Source organism: Chiloscyllium plagiosum, unplaced genomic scaffold (assembly GCF_037043375.1).
Source record: "Chiloscyllium plagiosum isolate Xiang-an unplaced genomic scaffold, Cpla_swu_hap1 HiC_scaffold_20, whole genome shotgun sequence".
NCBI classification, from domain to species: domain Eukaryota; kingdom Metazoa; phylum Chordata; class Chondrichthyes; order Orectolobiformes; family Hemiscylliidae; genus Chiloscyllium; species Chiloscyllium plagiosum.
Window position 1 is genome coordinate 59,077,838 of NW_028270158.1, and position 24,475 is coordinate 59,102,312.

The 24,475-nt window shown below is 44.3% G+C and overlaps 1 long non-coding RNA gene across 1 annotated transcript in view; it reads left to right on the forward strand.

The window, feature by feature from the left end:
- The first annotated feature begins 5,252 nt into the window (after positions 1-5,252).
- Positions 5,253-24,475, forward strand: part of LOC148146633 (uncharacterized) — a 36,970-nt gene continuing 17,747 nt past the window's right edge. Inside the window, exon 1 of the long non-coding RNA XR_015760604.1 lies at positions 5,253-5,340. This is a non-coding gene — a long non-coding RNA (uncharacterized LOC148146633). The remainder of the gene's footprint in view (positions 5,341-24,475) is intronic.

Genomic DNA, 24,475 nt, shown 5'->3' on the forward strand with positions numbered 1-24,475 from the left:
GAGTCCTGGCTCAAGAAAGGACAATATTATTCTTTATTAAGGAAAATTGTAGAGAAAAGAACGAAAGACGATTAGCAGCATTGGTTTAGGAGAGCATTACAGTCGTGGAGAAAAATTTGAATTGAATTGAATTAGCTTTATTGTCACATGTTATCAAATGAAAAGTTTATAAGTCAACACTGATCGTGCTACATTAGGTTCAGAGAACCTAAGTACAATTCTTAGGTATAGAATAGAGAAATGAAGAAAAAAATATACATTAAAGCCATATGCAGCGTGACCATAGGTGAGAAAAACAGGAAGCAAAGTTAAAATGGCAAACATCATAGTCTCTGTCCAAAGGTCCATGCAGGCCAGCATGGTGGTGGAGCACCTCATTACAAGTGGCCTCTTCATGCTAGGCTGGGCTTTGAGGAGTTTGAAGTCATGTTTAGGTTGTACAGGACATTGGTTACCCCTCTTCTGGAATACTGTGTGCGGTTCTGGTCACCCATTAATAGGAAGGATATCATTAAACTAGAGAGGATTCAGAAGAGACTTACCAGGATGTTGCCAGGTATTTGAGTTATAAAGGAAGGCTGGATAGGCTGGGACCTTTTTTCACTGGAGCATAGGAGGTTGAGAGGTAACTTTATAGAAGTTTATAAAATCATGAGAGTATTGATAGGGTTAAGGATAGTTGTCTTTTCCCTGTGATTGGGGATTTCAAGATTAGGGGGCACTTTTTAAGGTGAGAGAAGAGAGATTTAAAAAAGATATGAGGGGAAATTTCTTCACACAGAGGTCAGCTGGAATGGGCTTCCTGGGCACAATTACAATGTTTAAAAGACGCTTGGGTAAGTACATGAATAGGAAAGGTTTGAGGGATATGGGCCAGGAACAGGCAGGTGGGATGAATTTAGTTTGGAATTATGTTCAGCATGCACTTGTTGCACCAAATGTGCTGTTTCTGTGCTGTATGACTCTTTGACTCACAGATTCTCTGGCTGAACTCCATGCTCCATTGATTGAGCTGCGGGCAACAAAACCTGCAAATGCAGCCAAGTCAGTGCTTGTGAGAGTGCTCCCCCTACTGGTCAAGATCCTGCTCATCTGTTCTTTGCTGTCTGGACCAGTGAGTTCCCAAGTACCTCGGTTGTGCCCATTTTTCTCCGTAACAGCTCCCAAAGGTCCAGATACTTCGAGACCTTGAAGTATCAGGAGCCCTCAATAGAGAATTTACCTGAAGAAAGAGCTGAAGGAGTCCCATTCAATCTCATCAATGGGATAAACCCTACTTTCTTTTCTGTGATTTATATTTGGGACGTCTAGATTCTGAATTCTACAGCTGTTCTCCATTTAGACATAACTTTTTCAAAATTTATTCTTCATGCTAAAGTGAATTGTTAGTCAGTATGATACATATCATGAAGACTGGGTTCTGATTGAGACAAATGTCTTGAACTTTATGTAAAATGCTCTGATGTGATAACTCATACCTACGTATAGTCTGGGTTCCAAACTTATTTAAGTTACTGTGAAACTGTAAATGTAGTTGACTAATGGATCAACTGACTGCTTAACTGATTGACAGTAAGATAGATGTTGTAATGCTATCGAGCTGCCTTAAAAGTAAATCCCTTTCTAAGACCTGTGCAATGATAAACTACCAAGGGTCCATGTCATGGGAACGTGTAGAATCCATGAGCAAGGATTTCTCTAAGTAGCGAGTGGCCCAGAGACTGGAGTGCATCATCTCTTCTTAAACCAAAATTTAATTTACATTTTGCAAAGTTTACTTTGGCAATTTGATTTTTTTTTAATACAACATCCCTTTGAGGTGTGGTCACTAATTAATTCTGTTTAATTTTCCAAACTTGATTAACCGTATGAGTTGAGATGCCCTTGCAGACTAGCTCTATCCATATTTCACTTGGAACGGTTCACATTGTGGCGTGGTATAGCAGCTGCTTGCCCAGGCCATAGGAAATTACAGAGAGTTGCGAACACTGCCAAGTCCATCACGCAAACCAACTTTCCTTCCATTGACTCCACCTATACTTCCTGTTGCCTCAGAAAGGCAGCCAACATCTTCAAAGACCTCCCCCCACTCCAGTTATAAAGTCTTCCAACCTCTTCCAGCAGGCAGCACTTTAAACACATGCACCAAGCGATTCAAGAACAGCTTCTTCCCCACTGCTATTAGACTTCTGAATGGCTTCTCTAATTTGAAATCTAATGTCGATCTTATTGTGTAATTTTTTGTTAACGTTGTATTCCTTGCTCTGTTCTATCACCCTATGATCTTTGTTCAGTATAGTCTGCCAGTACTACACGCGAAACAAAACTTTTCACTGTACTTAGGTACATGTGAGAATAATAATTCAAATCAAATCAACCTGAGAATCATAGAATCCCAACAATGTGGAAGCAGGCCAATTATTAAGTTCACACCGACCCTCTGTAGATCAACCCACCCAATCTCTGTAACCCTGCATTGCCCATGGCTTAGCCACCTAACCTACATATCCCTGAACACTCTCGGTAATTCAGCAAGGCCAGTCCACCTAACCGCCACATCTTTTGGCAGTGGGAGGAAACCTGAGCACCTGGAGGAAACTCATGTAGACAAAGGAGAATGTGGAAACTCCATGCAGATAGTTGCCCAAGGATGGAATCAAACCCTGGTCCCTAGCACTTTGCAGCAGCAGTGCTAACCACTGAGCCACCAAAGGGACAGGTAACTCCAGGAAACTCCAGTAGTCAGCCAGGATTGTGTCTTGATCAGGCTTGACATCGGTTTGTTCACTGGTGTTCACTTAAATTTGAAATATTTTGCTTTTGCAAAAGAGGTTGCAATCATCATATTTTGAAATGTAAGATAAGCAGGGGATGTGACAGAGTGGATCAAGAATGTTTCTTTGCCTTGGTGGTGGGCTAACAACCCAAGACAATAGTGTCAATATTATCGATAAAAGATCTGAAATGAACATGTGGATGACTTTTCTTTTCAGAGAGTGGAGTCCAGGTAGTTCTCCTATAGCGCTTGTTTATTAAACGTGATTTGTGAGTTGTCGACCTTTTTTTATACAAAGCGAACTCCAGTTCGCGGTTATGCAATTCTCATCTCCGGCACTAGATGTCGCGATGTGTGTGTGGGGGGGGACACTCTGTGTCAGCATCACGCGATCATTTGGCTCGTGCGATTTCTCGTGAAGAGCTTCGTGAAAGCTGTTGTGGAATATTTGTGCTAGTGGACTTGGGAAAACATCGTGAAAATGTCGCTACAGCCTGAGGACAAGAAGCTGGGAACCATCAGTTAATTAAAAAAACTTAGAGTTGAGATAGGAGTGACATTTCACTGGAATTGGCTAACAGTAAAAGGACAGTAATAGTATTGAGGAGCAGTTTGAAACTTGGCTTGGTTTTTTTTGATTAAGAGCATATTTTCTCTTCTTTTGTTTGAAAGAATACGTTTGGATGTCAAAGAATATCTGCAGATTCATGTGAATCTGTTTCAGTGGCTAATCACTATGGTAACCAGTTGCATAGAAAATACCAGTACAGGGGCTTGGAATGGTCAGTCAGCTGCTCAGGGTGGTCAGATTCAGGAAACTCTGCACGCAGTGGGTGAGGGCGAGGAAGGTGTGTGGCACACCTTTGGTGCATGTGTGGAGATGTCCTGAGGTTTTGAGTAGGCTGTGCAGATGAGATTCAGGGTAAGTCAGGGTCAGATGTTAGGATGAGGATGAGAATGAGTGGGGGAGATGTTGCAGGAAATGGTGGGTACACATGCAGAGATGGAGTGAGCGTGAGGTATCAATGAGATGATGGTGGCACTTTTACTGGCAGAGTGGAGAAGGTCATTGATCTTCTTCCTAGGTTCGGTGCATTCCTTCAGATGGTTTCATTCTGGGATCTGGCTTGTGCAGTGTTACCATTGGATAGAATCAGAGGACCGGCTAGACTGTAGTGCAGCCAGCAGGTATAGATGACAATTCAGAGTAATCAGTTGAAGGCTGTGATGAATTGCACCATACAGTACCATACAACAGGTCAGTTACAACAAGTCAAAATTTACTTAGAGTGTGCTTTTGTTTGTCTTAGGCTAACTGCTATTTTTGGTGGTTTGTCCCTAATCCTGTTTTTTCCATAGGTCCCATTATTTATATAGCATGATTTTCTATAACACAGCATCACATAGGAACACAACTACTGTGTCATAGGAGAACTACCTGTTTTCCACCTGAAACAGTGATGGAAACTGATTCTGTAAGCAATTCTAAAAGGGTGTCATCCAGGTATTTAACATTCAGTGGGTATTTTTCAGGAGGCTGTGACCACAACTGACTTCAACTGGTTTCTCTGGGATCAACAGACTCAGGATAGTGACGACAGATCCCAGGACAATGTGTTGAATGAACCATGAGCAGGAATGCATGTTCCCTTAATCTCTAGACATCACAGTGCTCATTATCACCAACTCACAATAGCAAGAGGGAAATGCCAATATAAAATTAAAATAATCGTTGCAAATGAACATTTGGGTTCAACATTTTGAGCAATGCAAAAGGAGTCAGACCAGAATATGCCATTTGCAGATGTTACTGATGTTTTATTCTGGGTGGGAAGAAGATTATAAGCAGGGACTATTAGAAAGAAAAGGAATTTGGTCATTTTACCTTTAAGACAGTAAGTCAACAACTGTAATATTCATAAAACAGGAATTATCTCGAAACTGAGAATGGAATGGAACAGTTAGTGAAGAGAGCAGTTTGTTTGATGTATGAAGAGTAAGAACAGAATTAAGAACACGAGGAAATTCAAATTGTTCCTCTTTCTGTTGTTAAATGCTGCCGAATTTGCAGAAGTGGCTGTAATTTAATCCATTGTAACTCTGTTTCTGTTGATCAGTGACTTTTCCTATCAGTAAATGCTGAGCAACTTTTGTCAAGTGCTTCCTCTGTCAATGCTTTTCCAAGTGTGATGTGGTCATGATCCTTGTTTCTTCTGGTTTCATATTTAAAAACTGAAATTAATTGATTGTTGGATCAAATGAATTAAATTGAATCAGATTAATTTGTGAAGACCAGTTAACAATCCATTTTGCCACTTGTCCGCTAATTCCAGCACCTCCAAGCTCATTTGTTAGTCAATTATAGAGCAATTTTTTAATGTAAAAAAGTTAACATTTATCAATTGAAGTAATTATTTGAATTATGGATTATTTCTAAAGGACAAAGGTGGAAAACAGCGAAACTAAATTGGATCAGGACAAATCACTGAAATGTCCAAGAACGAGCTGCCAAAGGAACTGGTAGAGGTGATTACTGTTGCAACATTTAAAAGACAATTGAAAAGGTAAATGGGTAGGAAAGGGTTACAGGGGCATGGGCCAAATGCAGGCAAATGGGACTAGTTCATTTTAGGAAATATGGTCGGCATGGAGGAGTCGGGCCCAGGGGTCTGTTTCTGTGCTATATGACTCTGTGACATGATTCAAGCCAGAGCTGTGGGTAATAACATCTCTGAATAGGTTGACTGGAACAATAGGTTAAAAAATGAATGCAAATTTTGATTCATTTATCATTTGATCAATCAAGATTTTCCTGTTTCACTAAATGTTCTTCTCATTTAGCCTTGTTTATTCAGTTTCTTTTGTTATACAGGTATATTATTTAACCCTGGCCCAAGAGAAACAGTATATAAATCATGGGAATTGTGAACTAAGTATGAAATCTCTTTGGTTAGAATTATGAAATAGCAAGGGGCAACAGATACTGGCTGGAAATATATATTGGCTACTAAATAGAGATGTATGTGCATGGTATGATTTGAAAATGATACAGTTCAATCTGGCACATGAGGCACACATTTGTAGATCTGGCTTTGGAAGGGCAAGACTACGTAGGCTTCAAAGACTATTTTCATGGCTTACAGCAGCTGCACATTACTTTAAGGTTCAAATACTCAGTAAAGGTCGATGAACCAGGGCTGCCAAAGGGTGTTCAGGGTTGTATAAGATTAAAAGAAAAGGCCTACAAAGTGGTCAAAAATAATAACAAATTTGAGGATCGAGAAATTTCTAGAATACACCAAAAGAAGATCAACTAATAAGGAAAGAAAGAATTGAATACAAATGCAATCTTGCAAAAACATAAAACTGAACTGTAAGGGCTTCTACAGGTATGCAAATAGGAAACATTGGGCTAAGATATACATGGATCCATTAAAAATAGTGTCATGAGAATAGTGAATGAGTATATAGAAACTAAATGATTCCTTTAGAAGGAACCTTATAGAGATTGAAACAATGTGAGCTACAACAGAATTTGTAGCAGAATTGGATGAGAGGTCCAAAAACTCTAATTTCAATGTCAGGGAGAATTTACCACATCTTTTATCCACCTGCCACATGAGGTGAGTGTCTCTCATCAGGCAGTGGTGAGTTGATAGTTAAGAGGGCTAGAACTTGTTAAGTGCCTTACTGATGACCCAACTTCCCTCAATAATATTCAGCCTCCTATCTTGCCAAAAATGCCAAGCCAACCAGACATTCAGAAATCCAATCATGGTAGTCAGCACAGGTACCTTGAGACTTCCACTCAACATTGGCTCCAAAGGGTCCCCATGTTGGATATGGGTACTGACATCTCAGGATACACTCCATAGGCACTGGCCACATCCACAGACCCAATGCCCACAGACAGTGGCATCTGAAGTGCGCCAACCTCTAAGAACCCTCGTGGCATATCCCCAGACCTCTCGCAAACATTTCTCCAGTTCAATTCTGTCGCAGTAAATTGCATTGTAATGCTCGAGTAAGGACACTGTGCACTCGGGGAGACACAGCCAGCTCATGTTCTGGGCCAGGCCCTATCGTTGGGTAGTTCACTCACTCATATAGTTCGCTCACTCTGAGCCTACCTGGATGCACAAAACATACCCCCATTGCATTCAGTTAGAGACACCAGACTCACGGTACTTCTGTCTTCCTTGACAACCAATGGTTGTTAGCAGTCATTAGCCAACTGAAGGATACTAGCCTTGAGTCAGAGGGTCCTGGCATGGTAAGTCAAGGGCAACCTCTGATACCAGTCTAGGGGCTTGGACACAGTTAGTCAGCCATTTGGTCAGAGCGCAGGGCCTTACTCTCATAAAGGAATGAGGGGCTGAATATCAATAAGCCCACCATCCACCTTGAACCATTCTGCCCTGTTGAGGACTGTTTTCCCCCAGGAATGAGAAATGAACAGGAGATGAAAAGAAGTTGGCACAGTTATTAGTGTAGGTGGGGTTTGGGTGGGCAGCACAGAGGCATGCAGGGTTGGCACAATTGGTGATTGGGGTGGGTGGCAGCAAGAGATGGCGGATTGTGAGATTGTTACCATGTGAGCCTTGGCGGGAGGTGGAGTCACACAGATAGAGTGAGCGCGGGGGGGGGGAGAGGGTTCATTGACCTTCTCGCCAAGAGGCCGGGCCATTCCTCCAGGTGGCAACCTCAGACCAAGCTGGCATGGTGTTGTGGCCACATCCTGAGGGAAGAGGATACCCATTTTCTGCAACATCCTGTCCAATGTGACCTCCAGACTCGTAAAACTGGGCACCGAATTTCCCTCTGTCTGCCTTGATGGGCCAAATGTCAGTAATGGTGCTTGACTACTCTGGACTGACAGAGCCTGTCTGGATGCAGAATGGCATTTTAAACATAGCGGTAGTGAAATGGGTACCTGCCGATTACAGGGTAACCTGGCAGGGGTGAGTTATTCTGGGAATGGCACATGGTAAGATGGGGCCGGACTTTTGTCTGACTGGAGCCCCACAGGAGCAGAGTGGGTAGTTAATGAGTTGAATGTGGTAAGATATAGCGACAAAACCCACAATCGAACTTTCCAAAAATCTTGAAAAGCTTGCATATGACCAAAAAAAATGCATCCCTTTGCACTGAGGTAGATATGAGAAACCTCCCATAGTTAGAGATCCAAAGGACTAGGTCAAATGAGCATCATAGAATTCTTACATTGTGGAAACAAGCCATTTGACCAAACAAGACCCCACTGACCCTTGAAGAGTAACCCACCCAGATCTATTCCCCTCCCCTAATACTCTACATTTCTCCTGACTAATGCACCTAACCTATATATCCCTGAACACTACGGGAAATTTAGCGTGGCCATTTTACCTAATCTGTACATCATTGGTCTGTGGGAGGAAACCAGAGCAAGCTCAGGCAGAACACGCAAAATCCACACAGACAGTCACCCAAGACTGGGATTGAACCCAGGTCCTTGGTGCTGTGAGGTAGCAGTGCTAACCACTAAGCCTCTGTGCCAGATTTGAATACAATTGATATTAGTAAGAAGATTGATAAGCTAATGGGAATGGAAGTAGATAAATCCTCAGGGTCTTGTTACCTTCATTCCTAACAGTTTAAGGAGGGGTCAACAGAGACAATCAATGTTTTGGTAATTATCATCCAAAATTCTCCAGATCCTGGAATGTCCTGCAGATTGGAAACTTGCAATTGTCATCCCACTGTTTAAGAAAGGAGCAAGGCTTATAGCAGGGATTTATAGACCCATTTACCTCATGCCAATTGAAGAAAAGTTGATGAATCCCACTAAGAATTCCATAGACTGCCTTCACCACTAACAAAGAGTGACCACAGTGTGTACTATCTAAGATAGCTGTACATTAGCAACTTGAATGCCAGCAGGTAGATGTCTCTACCATTCACTCATTTGTACCTTAGCAAGCAGCTAAGTTATCACCCCTTAAAAAGCACGCAATCTTTTGGGGCAATGGGAAATAGCAATTCAATTCTACAGATAGAATTTATTAATTTTGTGGGAACTCTATAATGAGATCTGTTGCTCACGTTCAGTGTGCAGGACATTGTCTCTGCTAGAGATTAAGGTTGGGAAACTAATTATGAAGTTTGTTTGTGTTCATTTTCAGTTTTGTAGTTTAAAAGACCAGAGGGGCAAATCTATTTCTATCCGACAAGAATGTTAAATAATCTGTACGGTTGCATGGCCGACACATAAAGCAGCATGCAAAGGTTTTAATCTTCTTGTGTATATATTGATTTTTTACAGTAGATTAATGTGGCAGTGCATATTCAAAACAATTTTGCGTTCTTAGTTAGTTAATCTTATGCTATGAAACACATGTTTTGGAGCTCTTTCGTGTCTTGGAATGTTGAGCTAATAATGCTTAATGTAATGTCAACATTGAGGGTCATGTCGGAGCTAAGAGAATGTGTGAGGGAGCTGGAGAAGAGAGACATCTGGAGCATTCAGCTTGTCACAAAAGTGCAGGACAACAATCTCGCTTGTGCTATGTCTTGACTGTAAGATGAATGTCTGCAGGGACTATCTCTTGGGAGAGGTCATCTAACTGCAGCAAGGCAGGAGGCTATAAACACAGTATAACTTTTCTATCCCAAACATCTCCCTTTTCATACAAGTACAATTGCATGCATTATCATTTACATTGTGAGTTACTTAACTGTTGCCACGCATTAACAGTCATTATTCTTATCCATCTCTGGGCATGTATCAGGTACACAATCCAGCCAGACGCTTAATGTATACATTGTCATTGGCTGTTCACTTGGGGTGTTGTTCACTTGCTGTGTTGTTCTCTTTCTGTTGATGTTTGCTCTGGGCCTCTGGGATTGTTGGCTAAGTTGTGGCTTGTGCGTTCACAGCTATTCAGTTGCCAGTATTGAAGTATAAACTTGTCCAGTTGTGCAGCTATGGTTGTTATGTCAGCTTGTTCACTTTTCTTTTATTCACAGATGGGGCATGGGCGTTGCTGGCTGGCCCAGCATTAATTGCCCATTCCTAGTTGCCCTGTGAACTGAGTGGCTTGCTAGGCCATTTCAAAGGGTATCTGTGAGTCAACCACATCGCTGTGGGTCTGGAGTTACAAATAGGCCAGCCCTGGTGAGGATGGCAGTTTTTTCCCTAAAGGACACTGTTGAACCAGATGAATCTTTCTGGTAATTGACAATGATCTCATGGTCATCAGTAGATTCTTAATTCTAGATGATTACCAAATTCAAATTCCACCACCCAACATGTTTAATTGAGCTGACAACTAATCTATCTATTATCCAGTTTGCCACTTGGACTGACTCTTGTTGAGAGTGTTGAAGGTTTGCACTCTGACTGGTTCTCCATTTCATTTTGTCTGTCTTGTCAAACTAAAATTCAGCTTTCAGATACTCACTTCGAATTTGTGATGTGACATTGATCTTTAGAGTGGACTATTCTCCATGCAGCTTAGAGGGAACATTAGTCAATATAGCTGAGTAAGATTTCAGTCATTCTTGGAAAAGAACCAAGTTGGATTGGAAGTAAAGTTTCTGAACTGGGGATAAGCCCAATTTAATACGATGAGGAGGTGCCGGTGTTGAACTGGGATGGACAAAGTTAAAAATCTCTCTCTCTCCCCCCTCTCCCTCATACATATAAACCTTGGAGTTGAATTTGCATTTGCAGAATTGTATTTGCAGATTCATTCTAGTTTTGCTCAAAGACACACAATCTGCAGGCAGTCAATCCAGGTGACATTTTATAAATTCCTACTTTGGAAACAGAACCAGTCTGACTCAAGATTGGGATACAGACAGACTCTAACCTCACACCTTTAATGCATTTTCTGAGCTGAGACGTCACTTTTTAACAATAAAATCTTAAGTTATCTCAGGAATGTGACTTGAAAGAAATTCTGGGATTTACATCTTAATGATCTGAAACCTGCAACCCATTCTAAAAGATGAAAGACTTGACAACAATCTAGGTTTGTTCAATATATTGCATCAGTTGCATGACACTATGATCTTGTGCTGTCAATTCTGTCTTCTATGATCTTGCCCCACTAGCTATCTGACAAAGGAGCAGCAGTCTGAAAGCTAGTGCTTCCAAATAAACCTGTTGGATTATATTAGCACAATGGGAGACTTTTGAAAAGGGAAATAGTGAGACCTCAGGATCAACATGTTTCTGTAAAGGTGATGGTTGACCACCATTGACATGAACAAGACTGACCAGGATTTTAAAAAAAAGGAAGATTATGGGAGATATGAAGGGCTTGAAACATTGAAAGTCCTAGAAGCGTGTAGAAAATGCAGAGATAATTTGAAATGTAAATTTGGAAACTGAAGTGAGAGCATGAGAAAATACTGGCAGGTAAAATAAAGAAAAATTCAAAGGAATTTGGTGAGCGTCTTAACTCAAGAAGATGGCCAGAGTAAGGAAAAAGGCCCATTTCCTGACTAAAGTGACAAACTGTGTGTTGAGACAGAGGACTTAGGTGAGGTTCTAAGTGAGTACTTTGCATCTATGTTCATGGCAGGGCAAAATGGAGGAGGCAATGGCCTAGTGGTATTGTCGCTAGGCTATTAATCCAGAAATTCAGCTAATGTTCTGGAGACAGTGAGGCCTGCAGATGCTGGAGATCAGAGTTGAGAGCTGGAAAAGCACAGCAGGTCAGGCAGCATCCGAGCAGCAGGATACTCGATGTTTCGGGCAGAAGCCTTTCATCAGGTTCTGGAGACCTGGGTTTGAATCCTGCCATGCAGATGGTGGAATTTGAATTCAATAGAAAGAAATCTGTAATTAAGAATCTACTGATGACCAAAGTTGGTGTCAATAAGAATCTGGCTCATTAATAACTTTCAGGAAAGGTTATCTATTATCTTCACCTGGTCTGGCCTGCATGTGACTCCAGGCCCACAGCCTGCTGGGCAATGAATGCTGTCTGGCGAAAGTGAGAACAGCAGATGCTGGAGATCGGAGTCACGATTAGAGTGATGCTGGAAAAGCACAGCAAGTCAGGCAGCATCCGGGGAGTAGGAAACTCAATGTTTCACGCAAAGCCCTTCATCAGAAATGAGGCATTATGAATGCTGCCCTGGCCAGTGACATCCACATCCTGTCAATGAAAATGAAATGATGGAGTTGAGTGAGGCGATAAGTCATATATTTGAATAAGTTACTGTGTAAAGAAAGGGTTTGACTTACTGTTGTTTAATGTACCTAAGTACAGTGAAAAGTTTTGTTTTGCAAGCAGTACAGGCAGATCACAGCAAACAAGGACATACAGATCAGTGTATTTAGACAGAGTGAGGCATACAGGGTTACTACAGTACAGGAGGTGCACAAAGCAACATCAATATTACTTGAAGTTAGAGAGGTCCATTCAGCAGTTTAATAATGGCAGAGAATCTGTTTGTGCATGTGTTCAAACTTCTGAATCTTCTGCCTGATGGAAGAGAATGGTACCGGCGTGGGAGGGGTCACTGATGATGTTGGCAGCCTTTCCACGGCAATGAGAAGTGTAAATAGAATCCATGGATGGAAGGTTGGCTTAAGTGATGGCCTCAGCTGTGCACACAACTTTCTGTAGTTCCTTATGGTCCGACAGAGATAGTAATGGATTTATTGGGATTAAAATGAGTTAAACGACTAGGCCCAGTAGCCCAGGATGCTGTTGGAAGCATGAAGGGATATTGCTGAGGCCTTAACATTAAGTCTCAAATCCTTTCTGGCAACAGGAGAGTTTCCAGAAGACTGAAGAGCATATGGTCCCATAGGGGTGGCACGGTGGCTCAGTGGTTAGCACTGCTGCCTCATGGCACCCGGGTCCTGGGTTTGATTCCAGCCTCAGGCGGCTGTCTGCGTGGAATTTGCTCATTCTCCCCATGTCTGTATGAGTTTCCTCTGGTTTCCTCCCACAATCTAAAGATGAATTGGCCATGCTAAATTGCCCATAGTTGTTCAGTGATGCGTGGATTAGGCACATTGGGGCAGCATGGTGGCACAGTGGTTAGCACTGCTGCCTCACAGCGCCAGAGACCCGGGTTCAATTCCCGCCTCGGACTACTGTCTGTGTGGAGTTTGCACATTCTCCCCGTGTCTGCGTGGGTTTCCTCCGGATGCTCTGGTTTCCTCCCACAGTCCAAAGATGTGCAGGTCAGGTGAATTGGCCATGCTAAATTGTCCATAGTGTTAGGTGAAGGGGTAAATGTAGGGGACTGGGTCTGGGTGGGTTGCTTGTCAGAGGGTCGGTGTGAACTAGTTGGGCCAAAGGGCCTGTTTCCACACTGTAAGTAAGTAACCTAAATCTAATCTAATTAGTCAGGGGTAAATATAGAGTTATGGGCAAAGGGTTTGGGTGAGATATTCTTCGGTGGGTCAGTGTAGACTTGTCGGGCTAAAGGGCTGTAGCCATTCTATGAAGATTAGAGAAGAGTGGTAGGGATAAACCAGGGGACTACAGTCCGATGAATCTAACATCTGTGGCAGGGAAATCTTTGGAGAGAGTTCTGAAGGGACAGAATTAATCCCCACTTGGTGATGCAAGGATTCATCAAGAATCGTCCGAATGACTTTTTCGGATAGGGGTGGGGGGACTGGGGTGAATTCATGTCTGACAGATTTAATTGAATTTTTCAAGGATTCAGTTAGATGTGTAGATGAGGGAAATGCAGCTAGTCTAGTTGACACAAACATTCGTAAGGCTTTTGACAAGGTCTGGCGAAAGACTCTGGTCAAGAAGGTAAGAATTTTTGGGAACCAGGGAAATTGGACAAATTGGATCCAAACTGTCAAAATAAGGGTGGTAGTTGAAGTTTTTTTTTGTCTGGAAGCCTGTGAAGAGTGACAGAACTCATCTCTGCGTACCTTGACACCGTCCTGTCCCCCTTAGTCCAAGAACTCCCCACCTACGTTCGGGACACCACCCATGCCCTCCGCCTGCTCCATGATTTTCGCTTCCCCGGTCCCCAACGCCTTATTTTCACCATGGACATCCAGTCCCTGTACACCTCCATCCCCCATCACGAAGGACTCAAAGCCCTCCGCTTCTTTCTTTCCCGCCGTACCGACCAGTACCCTTCCACTGACACCCTCCTTCGACTGACTGAACTGGTCCTCACCCTGAACAACTTCTCTTTCCAATCCTCCCACTTCCTCCAAACGAAAGGAGTAGCCATGGGCACCCGCATGGGCCCCAGCTATGCCTGCCTCTTCGTAGGATGTGGAACAATCCATCTTCCACAACTACACTGGCCCCACCCCCCACCTTTTCCTCCGCTACATCGATGACTGTATCGGCACCGCCTCGTGCTCCCATGAGGAAGTTGAACAGTTCATCCACTTCACCAATACCTTCCACCCCGACCTCAAATTCACCTGGACAGTCTCAGATTCCTCCCTCCCCTTCCTCGACCTTTCTATTTCTATCTCAGGCGACCGAATCAACACGGACATCTACTACAAACCGACCGACTCCCACAGCTACCTGGACTACACCTCCTCCCATCCTGCCCCCTGTAAAAACGCCATCCCATTCTCCCAATTCCTTCGACTCCGCCGCATCTGCTCCCAGGAGGACCAGTTCCAAAAACGCACAACCCAGATGGCCTCCTTCTTCAAGGACCGCAATTTCCCCCCCGACATGGTCGACGATGCCCTCCACCGCATCTCTTCCACTTCCCGCTCCTCCGCCCTTGAACCCCGCCCCTCCAACCGCCACCAGGACAGAACCCCACTGGTCCTCACCTACCACCCCACCAATCTCCATGTACAGCGCATCATCCGCCGTCATTTCCGCTACCTCCAAACGGACCCCACCACCAAGGATATATTTCCCTCCCCTCCCCTATCAGCATTCCGTAAAGACCACTCCTTCCGTGACTCCCTCGTCAGATCCACACCCCCCACCAACCCAACCTCCACTCCCAGCACCTTCCCCTGCAACCGCAGGAGGTGCAAGACTTGCGCCCACACCTCCCCCCTCACCTCCCTCCAAGGCCCCAAAGGAAACTTCCATATCCGCCACAGATTCACCTGCACCTCCACACATATCATCTATTGCATCCTTTGCACCCGATGTGGCCTCCTCTATATTGGGGAGACAGGCCGGCTACTTGCGGAGCGTTTCAGGGAACACCTCTGGGACACCCGGACCAACCAACCCAACCACCCTGTAGCTCAACATTTCAATTCCCCCTCCCACTCCACCAAGGATATGCAGGTCTTTGGACTCCTCCATCGTCAGACCACAACAAAACGACGGTTGGAGGAAGAACGCCTCATCTTCCGGCTAGGAACCCTCCAACCACAAGGGATGAACTCGGATTTCACCAGTTTCCTCATTTCCCCTCCCCCCACCCTGTCTCAGTCAAATCCATCAAATTCAGCACCGCCTTCCTAACCTGAGATCTTCTTCCCGACCTCTCCGCCCCCACCCCAGTCTGACCTATCACCCTCACCTTGACCTCTTTCCACCTATCACATTTCCGACGCCCCTCCCCCAAGTCCCTCCTCCCTACCTTTTATCTTAGCCTGCTGGACAAACTTTCCCCATTCCTGAAGAAGGGCTTATGCCCGAAACGGCGATTCTCCTGTTCCCTGGATGCTGCCTGACCTGCTGCGCTTTTCCAGCAACACATTTCCAGCTCTGATCTCCAGCATCTGCAGACCTCACTTTCTCCTTAAAGAGTGATATATTACAAAGTTTAGTGGTGGGTCTCCTGTTTTTGGTAGTGTACATTAATGATCTCGATATGAATGCAGGAGAAATGGACAATAAGTTCGCAGATGGCACAAACATTAATGATGTGGTAAATAGCGAGGAGGGTAGCCTTGGACCACAGGATGATATCAATAGCCTGGTCAGATGGGCTGAACAGTAGCAAATGGGAATTAAACCTGATCGGTGTGAGGCAATGCACTCTCGGAAAACCAACAAGGCAAGGGAGTACATGGTAGGCCCCTTAGAGGTATGGGGGACCAGAGGAACCTCTAAATGTATTGAATTGTAGTCATTTGCTCAGCTTTGGTCTGAAGTGTTCAATTTTGAGGCAATGTTTTATCTTAAGAAATTTGACCTCAATGAAATCCACACTTGTGATCTGCACAGCCCTTCTCTGATTGTGAAATACTATGACCTCCTTTTCCATTCCTTCTCAATGTGCTGATGAACCTTACCACTGTAAAGATATTTGAAATCTGTATCTTTTCAGTATTGCTTTAAATGTGCTGTTCTTTTAAACTTGTATAATTGTATTCAGAAATGCTGTTTTCGGTTGAATGACAGTAGACGTTGCTATCCCATCGTCTGTGTCAGCCAGAGTTTAAAACCCTGCATTGCGTTAGCACTCTCTGGTGCTAGTGGTAAAGGTGATGGATGGGAATATAGGAGAGGGGAGAGTGAAAGGGAGCCACAAAGGGCTGGGGTTGAGACTTTGAAGTCACAAGTTGGAGTTGGGCGTGGAATCGAGGCTTGGGCCCCTGCTCTGGGGGGTGGTGGGAGTGGGAGGAGATGGGAGCATCACAAGGACAGCTGGAGTGTTCTCCTGGGTGTGACTAAGTATACATTGGTATCTTTGATAGTCGTCTGCAGCAAGATTAATGAACAAACCTGCACTGCAAACACACATTGATATGTTGATAGATTAGGCTTATGGTGAGAGGTGAAGTTTTAATATGAAAGGAAGTGTCGTGGTTTTTGGAGACAGATCATGTTAATTTCAGAAGATTATTGCTTGGAGTAGTGTCCCAGACCTGACTGTCTCCAGCCACTTCCCCATGAGGTCAGAAATGGGGCTGTTCACTGCTTGATCTTCAATACCATTCACAATTCCTCAGAGGAGAAAGTGAGGACTGCAGATGCTGGAGATCAGAGCTGAAAATGTGTTGCTGGAAAAATGCAGCAGGTCAGGCAGCATCCAAGGAACAGGAGAATCGACGTTTCGGGCATGAGCCCTGAAGAAGGGCTTATGCCCAAAACGTCGATTCTCCTGTTCCTTGGATGCTGCCTGACCTGCTGTGCTTTTCCAGCAACACATTTTCAGCACAATTCCTCAGAGGCCAAAGCAGTCTGTGTCCAATGCGGCTGGAAAACTGTGAGAACAATTGGCAAGTAATATGCATGTCATACAACAGCTCGGTGATGAGCATCTCCAATAAGAGGCAACCTAACCACTGCCTTTTGCAATTCCATAGCATCACTGTCATTGAGTTCCACATAATCCACATCCTAGGGAATGCCATTGACCAGAAACTGAACAAACCCTGCACATATCGTAGTGCCAAGCTCAGAGAGTGGAGGTCCTGCAGAGACCAACTCATCTCTTGACTCCCCAAAGCCTTTCCACCATCTACAAGGCACAAGTCAGGAGCATGTTGGGATACCCTCACTTGTTTGCAACAACAAGAAGCTTCACACCATCCACGACAAGTCCTCCTCTTGATTGGCACCAGACTCACCAATTTCAACATACACTCCCTTCACCACCCCACACAGCAGGAGCACTATGTGCCATTTATAGGACACACTGCATTGACCCACTAAACTCTTTCCCAAGAGCATTTTCCAAACCTGTGAGTTCTACTACTCAGAAGAACAAGGTCACAGCTACACAGGAACCACCAACAGCAAGTATCCTTTCCCAGGATAACTCTTCAGCATCACACTGCCAGTTACAGTGCCAGTAATTTCTTTTCAAGTGTAACAAAGACTCATTGTCTTTGTAAAGCCCAATGCTGCCACCACAAGGAACAAAATTGTATTACAACCTTTATACAATCCTGGCAAGTCGATTTTCATCATTCAATCCAGTTTTACAAGCAGGCCATTTTGACAAAAGAAAGCTAATAACAAATTCAAGTGAATTTTTTTTGTCATAAGCGAGTAAATGTAAATTCTTGCTTTTCTTTCATTTATAAGCTTTGACCAGCATTTTCGCCTGTCCCAAGCTGCTCTTGAGAACGTGGTGGTGAGCTCTGCTCTTGAACTGCTGCAATCCACCTACTGTGGGTTGACCCACAATGCCCTTAGGTAGGGAATTCCACAACTTTGACCTAGTAACAGTGAACGAATGGCGATATACTTACAAGTTCGGGTGGTGAGTGGCTTGGAGGGGAAATTGCAGGTGGTGGTGTTCCCAAGTACCTGTTGCCCCTGTCCTTCTTGATGGAAGTGGTGGTGGGTTTGGCAGGTGCTTTATAAGGAGTCTTGGTGAAAGTCTGCCGTGCATCTCATAGATAGCTCACACTGCTGCTGCTGAGCATCCTTGGTGGAGGGAGTGGATATTTGTGGAAGTAATGCTAATCAAGTGGGTTGCTTTGTCCTGGATGGTGTCAAGTTCCTTGAGTCTTGGAGCCGCCCCTATCCAGGTAATTGGGACTATTCCATCACACTCCTGACTTGTGTCTTGTAGATAGTGGACAGGCTTTGGGGAGCCAGGAGGTGAGTTATTTGTTGTAATGTTCCTAACTCTGACCTACTTGTATAGCCACTCTGCTAATTATGTCCAATTCAGTTTCTCCTGAATGATAGCTCTTAGGATGTTGACGGTGGGAGATTCAGTGACGCTAATGGCATTGATGATGTCAAATGATGATGGTTCAATTCTCTTTGTTGATGGCACATTGTCTGGTGCATATGTAGTGCTAATGTTACTTGTCACTTGTCAGCCAAGCCTGGATATTGCCCAGATCTTGTTGCATTTGAACATGGACTGCTTCAATATCTGAGGAGACAAGAATGATGCAAAACATTGTGCAATCATCGATGCACATCCCCACTTCTGACCTTATGATGGAGGGAGGAACATTGATGAAGCAGCGAAAGATAGTTGGGCTTAGGACACTACCTCGAGGAACTCCTGCAGAGATGTGCTGGAGCTGAGATGACTGACAAACAAAAAAGAAGCAAAGAACAAACAAAGTACATTGACGCACAGGAACAGGCCCTTCGGCCCTCCAAGCCTGCGCCAATCCAGATCCTCTGTCTAAACCTGGCGCCTATTCCCTTTGCTCCCTCCCCATTCATGTATCTGTCTAGATACATCTTAAATGATGCTATCATTCCCGCCTCTACCACTTTCACTAACAACACATTCCAGGCCCCCCCAACACTGTCTGCATAAAGAACCTTCCATGTATATCTCCCCTAAACCTTTCACCTCTCAGTTTGAACTTGTGACCCCTAATAATTGAGTCCCCCACTCTGGGAAAAAGTTTCTTGCTATTCACCTTGTCTATACCTCTCATGATTTTGTAGACCTCAATCAGGTCCCCACCTCAACCTCCGCCTTTCTAATGAAAATAATTCTAATCTGCTCAACCTCTCTTCATAGCTAGTGACCTCCATACCAGGCAACATCCTGGTGACCTTCGACTGCAACAATCAGCTTCCTTTCTGCCGGGTAGGAATCTGACCAGTGGAAAGCTTTCCTCTAATTCCAGCTGATTCTTAGTGCTCCTTGATTCCACACTCGGACAAAAACACAGACAAGGGCAGTCACTCTCTCCTCCCCTCTGAAATTCAGCTCTTTTGTCCATGTTTGAACCAAGGCTGTAATGAGGTCAGGAGCTGAGTGACCCTGGTGGAATGAAAACTGGGCGTCACTGAGCAGGTTATAGCTGGGCAGGTGCTGCTTGATAGCACTGTCGATGACAACTTCCATCACTTTACTGATGATAAAGAGGAGACTGATGGGACGGGTAATTGGACAGGTTGGATTTCTCCTGCTTTTTACATACAGAACAAAGCTGGGCAATTTTCCACATTGTCAAGTAGATGCCAGTTTGTAAATGTATTGGAACAGCCTGGCTTGGGTAGTAACAAATTCTGGAGCACAAATCTTCAGTAGTATTGCAGGAGTACTTTCAGGGCCCATCGTCTTTGTAGTATCCAAGTGCCTCCAACCGTCTCTTGATATCACATGGAGTGAATGAAGTTGACTGAAGACCAGCATCCATGATGCTGGGGACCACTGGAGGAGGCCGAGATGGACCATCCACACAGCACTTTTGGCTGAAGATTGCTGTGAAAGCTTCAGGCTGATCATTTACACTGGTATGCTGGGCTCCTCCATCATTGAAGATAAGGATATTTGTGGAGCCTCTTCCTCCGGTGAGTTTAATTGTCCATCACACACATGCTTGCATGCTCCACTCTCTCTATCTTCTAGACTGCTGCGTTGGATTTCCCTGTTCCTTCGATATTAATATTCTGAACAAAATGTCTTAAGAATGATATTCCTGACTCTGTGTTGGATTTCTGAGACAGTATCTGCTCCGCTGGTAGATCACAGCTAAATCACAGACTGAATCAAGGAATGAGAATAGAGAGGAGGAAGCCATTTAACCCATTATACCCGTGCTAACTCTTTGGCTAACCCATTATTTTTCCTCTCCCCTCGCAGAATGGTGCCCACCATGAAAGACTTTTCATCAGTAGTGTGACACAAAAGGAAGTACCTTTTAAAAATGGAGTGCTGAATACTTGTGACTTAGACTGAAGCGTTTCTAATTGACATTGAAAAGTTAACCTATGTTTCTCTCCCTGCCAGACCCGCTCAGCTTCTCCGGGCACTTTGTAGTTTTTCTATCTTCTTTTAAAATGAGGTTGATCATTAATATTTCTGAATGAGGGACAATAAAAAGTGCTAAGATATTTTATTTACAAGTGCACAAATCACTATTTTCTATATAAAATGTTGTGTTTATATTGGTATAATGTTTATATGATTATTTCCTGTCATTGCGATCCTTTTATCATCGCATGTTTGGTTATGCAACTCCAGAGTGAAATTCATCTGCATCCGGCTAGAATTGGGATTCCTGCAGTGACTGTTTTTGGTGAATCTGTACTTGGAGCCGATCGCCACCACGTGGCGGTATAGCTCCACCATGCAAGTGTGACAGGAACGATTTAGACTTCAAGAACATAAATTGGAGATTATCCTAGTTCCTGTGTTCCTAACAGCCGCTGTCACTTCTTTTATAAAGCAGAGTGAGCATAGACTGTTTAGTGGGAATAAATCTGACAGTGCAGTTGTCATGTCAATTTTGAACTGTTTCAGGATTTAAAAATCATTTGGAAATATCATTGCGCGCTGTTTTCTTAAATTCTTGTAAACTTGGCTAGGTTGTCAAATTCACGGAAATATGCTTGTGCCTGATGGCAGGGAAGATCAGGAGCTGTCTATCAATGTCTATTCTTTGTCATTAGGATATTCTTTAAGACTACAATCTGAAGGAAAGGTTCAGCCAGCAGTTGATAAAGTGGCAGTACCTGAGGGAGTTTGCAGTACTCTGGGGGGTGGGAGAGGGAGTTGATTAGTCATGGTTTAGGAAGAGCTAAAAGCAGTTTGGGTTCCATAGTGTGAAAGGCACACAGGAAGTTGGGCACTCAGGATCAACATTGCCTCGTTAGATTTATGTGATACATGTGTGGCACAGTGTCCCAGTGGTTAGCACTGTGACCTTACAGCGCCAGGGACCTGGGTTCAATCCCAGACTGTCTGTGTGGAGTTTGCACATTCTCCCTGTGTCTGTGTGGGTTTCCTCTGGGTGCTCTGGTTTCCTCTCACAGTCCAAGGATGTGCAGGTTAGGTGAATTGGCCATGCTAAATTGACCACAGTGTTCAGTAATGTGCATTAGTTAGGTGCATTAGTCAGGGCTTAAAATGTATTGCTGCAAAAGCGCAGCAGGTCAGGCAGCATCCAAGGACCAGAGGAATCGACGTTTCGGCCATGAGCCCTTCTTCAGGAATTTAATACATTTTCAGCTCTGACCTCCAGCATCTGCAGTCCTCACTTTCTCCTGCATTAGTCAGGGATAAAAGTAGGAGAATGGGTCTGGGTGGGTTGCTCTTCAGAGGGTTGGTGTGGAGTTGTTGGGCTGAAGGGCCTGTTTCCACACTGCAGGGATTCTATGATTCTACTCCAGTACATAAGATATATGAGCAGAATGAGCGCTTTGAATCTGCCCCACCAGGGCACAATTCTCCCCATATTGCTTTATCCCCTTACTGTTCAAGAATCTATCTTTGTCTTAAATACACTCAATGACTTGGCCTCCACAGCCCTCCGTGGCAATGTGTTCCACAGATAGACCATCCTCTGGTTGAAGAAAGTCCTCCCTTCCCTCTGAGGCTGTGCCCTTGGGTCCTAGTCACTTCTACTATGGAAGCATCTTCTTCTCCATGTCCACTCTATCCAGGTCTCTCAGTTTCGATCAGATTCCCCGTCATCCTTCTAACCTCCATTGAGTACAGACCCAGAGTTTCCACTGACTCCTCATATGACAAGCCCATCATTCCCAGGATCATACTTGGAAACCTCCTCTGGACCCCCTTAGAATGTTGGAGAATCCTTCCTTAGATACGGGACCCAAAAATGCTCACAATATTCCAAATGCAGTCTGGCCAGAGCTTTATTCAGCCTCAGCAGGACATCTTTGCTCTTGTATTCTAGCTCTTTTGAAATGAATGCTAACATTGCATTTGTCTTCCTAACCGCCAACTGAGCATACATGTCAACCTTCAGAGGATCCTGCACTAGGACTCCCAAGTCACTTTGTGCTTCTGACATGCAATGCCTTTCCCCTTTTAGTAAATAGTCTGTACCTTTACTTTTCCTAACAAAGTACATAACCTCACATTTTTTCCCACATAGTATTCCATTTGCCACTTATTTGCCCCGTTCCTCGCCTGTTCAAATCCTTTTGCAGCAGTGCTACTTGTCCCTCCATTTATCTTTGTGTCATCTGCAAACTTAGCAAGAATGCCTTCAGTTCCCTTGTCCAGATTGTCAATGTATAATGTGAATAGCTGTGGTCCTCACACTGACCCTTGTGTACCTCCACTGGTCATCAACTGCCATTCTGAAAAAGACCTCTTTATCCCCACTCTCTGCCTTCTGCCAGTCAGCCAATCCTCTATCCATGCCCATGCCTTGACCCTGGTACCATGGGCTCTTATCTTATTTAGCAGCTTCCTGTATGTCACCTTGTCAAAGACCCCTGGAAATCCAAATCGATCACATCCACAGACTCGCACTTGTCTAACTTGCTGGTTACCTCCTCAAAGATTTCTGACAGACGTTACCTCCCCTTGACGAAGCTGTGCTGACTTAGCCATATTTTACCATACACTTCCAAATACTCCGCAAGTCATCCTTAATAATGGACTCTAAAATCTTACCAATAACTGAAGTCAGGCTAACTGGCCTATAGTTTTCTTCTGCCGCCCTGCCTTCTTAAACAGGACAGTTACATTAACCATTTTTCAGTCCTCTGGCACTCTCCCTGGTACCAGGGATTCCTGAAAGATCACAACCAATGCGTTCACAATCTCCTTCAGAATCCTGGGGGGGGAAGTCCGTCTGGTCTGAGTGATTAAGCTACTTTCCAACTTTTGAGCTTCTCCAGCACTGTGTCCTTAGTGATGGTCACTACTCTCACCTCTGCCCCCGACTCTCTTGAAGTTCTATAACGCTGCTGGCCACTTCCACCATGAAGACTAATACAAAGTATCTATTCAGTTCCTCTGCCATTTCTTTGTTTCCCATTACTACTTCTCCAACCGTCCCATGTCTATTCTTACCTCTCTCTTACCTTTCACATAGCTAAGAGACTCTTGAAATCTTATTTTATGCTACTAGCTAGCTCACCCTCATTGTTCATCTTCCCCCATCTTTATTGCTTTTCCCGTTGTCCTCTGCTGGTTTTTAAAAGCTTCCCAATTCTCAGGTTTCCCACTAACCTTAATCACATTTGTATGATTTTACACTGTCTCAGCCATGGTTGCCTCATCCTCCCCAGAGTATGTTTCTTCTTCCTTGCGATAAATTTCTACTGTGTCTCTAAATTACCTCCAGAAATTCCTGCCATTTCTGCTCCACCATCTTCCCTACTAGGCTCTCCATCCCATCAACTCTGACCAGCTTCTTCCTCGTGTCTCTATTACCTTTCCCCAATTTCAATGCCATTACATCTGCTGCCATCTTCTCCCTCTCAAACCCGGTGGCTCAGTGGTTAGCACTGCTGCCTCACAGCACCAGAGTCCCAGGTTTGATTCCAGCCTGTGTGGAGTTTGCACATTCTCCCCTGTGTCTGTGTGGGTTTCCTCCGGGTGCTCCGGTTTCCTCCCACAGTCCAAAGATGTGCAGGTTAGGTGAATTGGCCATGCTAAATTGCCCGCAGTGTTCAGGGATGTGTAGGTTAGGTGCATTAGTCTGGGGTAAATGTAAAGTAATAGGGCGAGGGGGGGTGAGAATGGGTCTGGGTGGGTTACTGTTCAGAGGGTCGGTTTGGACTTGTTGGGCTGTAAGGCCTGTTTCCACACTGTAGGGAATCTATGAATTGCGGGGTGAATTCCTTCACCATCAGCTCTCTTATCAAGTTTGCCTCATTATGCATCACCAAATCCAGAATTGCCTGGTCCTAGTTGTTTCTACAGGGTCTGCGCTCTGCAGGCACCCTGCCTCTATTCCTGATGAAGGGCTTTTGCCCGAAACATCGATTGTCCCGCTCCTTGGATGCTGCCTGACCTGCTGTGCTTTTCCAGCACGACTCTAATCTAGACTCTGGTTTCCAGCGTCTGCAGTCCTTGTTTTTACCTAGTTGTTTCTACCACAAGCTGTTCCAAAACAAAATCTCGTAGGCATTTCGCAAATTTCTTTTC